The sequence below is a fragment of the Macaca nemestrina genome, chromosome 4 (assembly GCF_043159975.1).
Source record: "Macaca nemestrina isolate mMacNem1 chromosome 4, mMacNem.hap1, whole genome shotgun sequence".
Taxonomy (NCBI): domain Eukaryota; kingdom Metazoa; phylum Chordata; class Mammalia; order Primates; family Cercopithecidae; genus Macaca; species Macaca nemestrina.
Window position 1 is genome coordinate 62,760,544 of NC_092128.1, and position 6,000 is coordinate 62,766,543.

Below are 6,000 nucleotides of genomic sequence, written 5' to 3' on the forward strand. Positions count from 1 at the left end.
GACTTTAGCACAATTAATACATACTCCAAGTAACTTTCTTAACCCACCTCCAAAGCTGACCTCAAAGAGAAAAGAGTTTTGGCACCCCTTTTATGCACATCCTAAATAGTGTATGTTTACTCCATAAAAATATCTATCACAGGTTTTCCATTATGCTATAAAAGGCAAAGACTACTTTTTTTGTGCTTCAGTAGCAGTTCCTAGCACAATATTGAATAAGTAAATCCTAAAATAGCAGATCTTACCTAATCTAGGGCCCTATCTATAAAAAAAAATGTTTGTTTATTTAATGATTGATTCAGTTATCTATCACCTCAACTGAGCTGTTATGCCAGACTAAAACTGACATAATTGGAATACTTGTACAACAGTGTACTTTCATTTATAAATGTATTCTTCTCTTCACAAATATTTACTGAGTTCTTATGTGCCAGGCACTTTATTAACTGCTAGACATACAATATAGGAAAAAACAGAAATGGTCCCCTGTTCTTGAAAAAAGTGAATGGGACATTTTATTATTATATATTCATTTGACCTGAGCTTGACTCTTGAAAAAATAGATCCTATCCAGAAGTAGAATAACCAAACATGCTAATCTTTGAATTTAATAGGCCTATATATAATGTTGATGAAATAAGAAAGAAAGAATAATGTCCTTGTAGATTTGATATGCCTGACCTATCAAATTCGGTTTGTTTTAAAATGATTCTGAAATTACACAACTTACTAGTGAGGCAACTCACCAGTGATAATGTGTGTGTGTTTATGTATATATGTACATATATAAATATGTGTGTGTGTGTGTGTGTATGTGTGTGTATATATACTTTTAACCTGACATCAGGTTAAAAGTGGAAAAGGGGATAGAGTTAGGAAATTTCAGAAAGCAAACTGGCATGTTTTTAATACCATGTGGAAAACAAAGAAAAGGGAAATACTGTGAAGGTAGGAAAGCTATTTGAAGCCACACCTACTTCTAAAAGTTTAGGAAAACTAAGAAAAATGTATCAGATCTAATCCTATACATACTTATAACAAGAAAATAGAATTATTAATAAGAACAACATAACATTTCTGCAGATAATGAAGACATGCCCACGAACGAAACAAAAGAAGCTAAAAGATATTGGGAAAATGACGCAAGTCATGAGAAAAGAGTTTAAATAAGAATTTTTTAAAAAACAGAAATGACTTGGAAACACAGAAACTTTTAAAACTTGGAAACCCTTAGAAACTTTTAAAAATCATTAAAACCAAAACTGGAAAGACATAAAAATGAACAAATAATAAATAATGCCTTCAGAACAATATGAAGCTTGAAATATTTTAAAGATGAAAAAGATTAAAAAATGAAAACAATGTAGTGTATATGTGTGTCTTTGTGTGTGTGTGTGTGTGTATAGGTGTGTATATATAAAGAGAAAGTTGAAAAATTCCTATCACCTAGTGACATCATAGTGGTCATATTCACATGTTTATGGTGATGCTGTTGTAAACAAACCTAGTGCATTGTTCTCTTAGGAGATGACAGTTCCGTGCTTGTTATTGCCCCTGAAGGCCTTCCAGTGGGACAAGATGTGGAAGTGGAAGATAGTGATATTGATGATTCTGACCCTCTGTAGGCATAGGATAATGTGTGTGTTTGTGTCTTATTCTTCTTTGACAAAAGCAATTAAAAAGTAAAACAAAGTAAATGTACTTAAAGATAGAAAAACCTTATAGAATAAGTATATAAACAAAAAATATTTTTGTAGAGCTACAAAATATACTTTCATTTTAATCTAAATGTTGTAAAAGAATAAGAAAGTTTAAAAATTTAGAAGTTTATAAAAGAAAAAAGCTACATAAGTGCAGGTTAATTTATTATTGAAGAAAAATGTTTTATAAACTTACTGTAGCCTAATTGTACAAGGTTTATGAAGTCTAGAGTAGTGTACTGTAATGTTCTAGGCCTTTACGTTTACTCACCAGTCACTCACTCACTCACCCATAGCAACTGCTAGTCCTGCAAACACTATCCATAAGTACTTTATACAAGTGTCCCATTTTTTGTTTTTTATGCCATATTTTTACTGTACCTGGTAGTCCAAACTGCACCATTTTATAAGCTTCCTGCTATTTTGCAGACCTTGGTCAAAACGAAACATTTTACAGGGGTTCGGGCAGTGAGAAACATCCTGCCTAACCACCTGACCACAAGGCAGACAAAGGCTCAACGAAAGGCAAAGACCCAACTAAAGAAACATCTCTATCATATTTTGCTGGGAGAAAGTGCAAGGGGCACCACATTCCGCTGGAACAAGGGCCAGAACTGCCTTATTATGGAAACATCTTATCAATGTCCTGCCGGGCAGCAGGCCATTTCCCCACAAGCCCCTCCTGCCTGGGCCTATGACTTGCTCCAGTCTGTAAGTAGCAGTAGATTCTGTCGTTAAGCTGGTCCCCCACTTTTGCAGTGTCTGCAATATACCTGTGTTGCTGTTTATGCCACCCCCTCTCTGTGTGTCTTTCTTTAACCCTAGCCTTCCCTTCAAAACGTAACAGTACCTTTTCCATGTTTAGATATGTTTAGATACACAAATACCTACTATTGTGTTCCGATTGCCTGTAGTTTTCAGTATAGTAGCATGCTGTACAGTTTTAGAACCTAGGAACAATAGGTTGTACCATTTGGCCTAGATGTGTTATGGGCTGTACCATCTAGGTTTGTATAAGTACCCTCTACAGTGTTCACACAATGACAAAATTGTCTAATGATACATTTCTCAGAATGTATCTTCTTTGTTAAATGACACATGACTGTTTATATAGACACATATGTGTATATACATACACATATATATCAGTGGGGAAAGTATATCCAACTTAGGAATAATAGAAATCCCTGAAGATAAAAACAAAAGCAAATAAACCAAACTAATATTGAAAGCTATAATTTAAGAGAACATTTCTGAATTTTAAAGAATTATCTGTAACTGCTTAATGAAAAAATACACTACATACTTGAGAATATAACTTAAAGTGAATAAAACCAAGACATAATCCATAATATTACCGGATAATTTGTAAAAATATAAATAAATAGAAAATTCTTTTAGATATCAAAAGAGCTCTTTGATTTTGCAAAAAGCTCAAGTGACTCATAAGGGAAATAAAATTATCTTGTCATTAGACTTTTCAACAGCAATTTTTCTATGCCAGACTAAATTAGAATATATTTAAGATACTAAATATGGACAAATAAATGTGGAAAAGTAATTTTATATCTAGCAAAACTGACTTTCAATCATAATGGACATGGATAAACTTTTATCATGCAAGAACTCAACGAATATTTTTCTCAAGAATCCTGAGGCATTTCCCAAGGATAAAGCTTCAGACAATCAAAACAAGTACAGTCACATATGTAAAAACTTGTGGTACAGTTACTCATAGAAGAAAGACAAAATGAGTGTAAAAAAGGAAGGAGTGTAATAATGGCTATATGATCCAAAAATACAATATAGTTCCACCATTTTAATGGTTAGAAAATATAAAAGATATTTCATTAAATTTTACAAGTTCAATTTTTTTCAGTAAGCTTATCAGTGATTGTAGTATTAGCACTATCATTCTGAAATACTTGTATGTGAAATGTATTATAAAGCAAGTCATTAGTTACAGGAAACTCAAGTTCCTTTAATCATATGTTCTTGAAAACCAGGATTCCTGGTTGGAAGAATGAAGATACAGATGTAGTAGAGAAGAAGTGGAAGAAGTTAAGCAAAAAATGTGATAGTCCTGAATTTGATTTGAAACTATCAGTTTAAACTCATGAGGTTATTATTAATATTATATATTACATATGTATGTGTATGTGTGTGCGTATCTGTACCCTATGATTTCCATCTTGACTATTCAATCAAACACTAATCTCAATAATATTGTGAATGGATTTGTAGATGTAATTATCATCCCCCAAATATGGAATGTATCCTGGTTAGCTGGCTGAATCACAGGGGCACTTTAAGAGCAGAGAATTTTCTTCTGTGGGTTGTAAAAGAGGTTAGAGGTTCGAAGCATGAGGGAGATTTGGCATACAGTGCCTGCTTGAAGATGGAGGGAATGCATGCAAAAAGAACTAGAACAAGGTCTCTAGGATCTCAGAGTGACGATCAGTCAAAAGCCAGCAAGGAAATGAGGACGTCAGCCTGACAGCCTGAATCTGTCAACAACTTTAATAACCTTGAAAGTAAATTCTTATCTAGAACCTCCAGATAAGAATGCAGTTCATCTAATACTTTCATTTCAGCCTTATAAGACCCTAGGAGAACCCAGTCATGCAATGCTGAACATCTGCACTACAGAACTGCAAGATAATTAGTGTACGTTCTTTTAAGTCTTGGCATTTGTGATATTTGTTACATCACAATACAAAACCAATACAATCTTGAAATATTTTTATTATAGTAGATAGCAAGGAAGTCATCAGGATACTAGAGTCATATTGAAAAGACTCAAGATTCTATTTGAATGCCAATTTGTTCTGGCTAAAGCCAGGACCATCTGAGCTTTAATAAAAATGTTTGAAATGGATAAATCCATAAAATATATTTAATTTCATATGGTCATCACAATATTAAATAAATGCTCATGTGGGGTGAAGAAAGGAAAACAACTGATCTTCAAAAATAGTAAATAAAAGAGAAAATGTATTGTGTGTCTCTTCTCTATATTTGAACTCTAAATAAGGAGCAGATGAGGAAAAATGTCCCTTTATAGAGGTTTTCTGTCTAATACAGTATAAGAAATGATGGCATTAGAATATCACCATTTTGCTGCTTCTTAATGGATCCATGCATTGAGTATTAACATACTAATATCATGAAAAAGTGACACCCAGAAATAATATTCTTGATAAAAGAATATGATACCATCTGCAGTATTACCGAATAGATAGAATTTGAGTCCAGTCAAGTCTTTGGATCCAGCTGCCAATTGTCAGGAAACATAAAGGACATATCAACATGATGAACTATACTATGAGATTTCAATCTCTAAAATCTAGTCTGTGGGAAATTCTAAGATCAATTGGCCTCGGTTCTTCAGGATGCAAATTGTAAGCAAATGAAAGGGATAAAGAAAGAAGCTGAAGGTTAAAAAGCAAAAAAAGAGATATACCAAATGTTCAGTTTAGTTGTTTTTGCAAGACTAAACTATACTATCTAAGGAGACAAGCTAGACAAAGAAGGCTAAAAGGCAGCAAAGAAGTGACTTCTCTGAAAAACAGGTTAGTAGTTTCTTTTATGAGGAGGGAAGCAGTTGTGTTTGCGTTGGGCCACAAGGACAGGCTTGCTGTTAAAATTTTATTTTGATCTGTTTGCTAATTACAAGGATGTTTGCTTCATAATAATGCATTCAACTATGTATTTACTTATTTCGTTGGTTGTGTTTTTATGTATGTGTTATTTTATAACCAAATGAATTTAAAAGACAGAGAGAATCTCCCCAGCATCTCTTTCATTTTCACCTGGGTATACGTGTTTTCATTTTCACCATGGGTATTGCTGCATTTGGGTTGTGCCACATCCGTTTGGATTACATTAATAATTAAGAAAATACTCAATATTTGCTGTGTGCATCCAACTGTGCAATGTTGTTAATGACCTCAATTTTAGATTTCTTGCTGATGCTGATATAATTATAACTCACCTATCCTTTTCCATATTAACTTACATATATTAAATGTGGATATTTTTATGTCTATGGAGTTTTATTAAACAGGATGGCATCTTATACTATCTGTTTTCCTCCAAATTTCTCTGAGTAAAGCAACAAAGACAACCTGGGACTTCTCCAATCACATTGCTTTCCTCTAAAATTGAGCCAGTTTTCTTAAGTCCTTTCCAAGCTAATAACTAAATCTCCAGGCCTGGATCAAGAGCAGGCTACAAACTTCAACTTGAGGATTGGGGAGCATTCCTAGATTCTTCTGCAATCTGAGCAACTCATTTCATC

At 33.4% G+C, this 6,000-nt stretch overlaps 1 long non-coding RNA gene across 2 annotated transcripts in view; it reads right to left on the reverse strand.

Moving 5' to 3' along the window:
- The window catches only part of LOC105475410 (uncharacterized), a 60,660-nt gene extending 58,058 nt beyond the window's left edge, over positions 1-2,602 (reverse strand). For both annotated transcript variants that reach the window (XR_011621650.1, XR_983327.2), the window contains exon 1: positions 2,592-2,602. This is a non-coding gene — a long non-coding RNA (uncharacterized lncRNA). The remainder of the gene's footprint in view (positions 1-2,591) is intronic.
- Between the last annotated feature and the right edge of the window lie 3,398 nt (positions 2,603-6,000).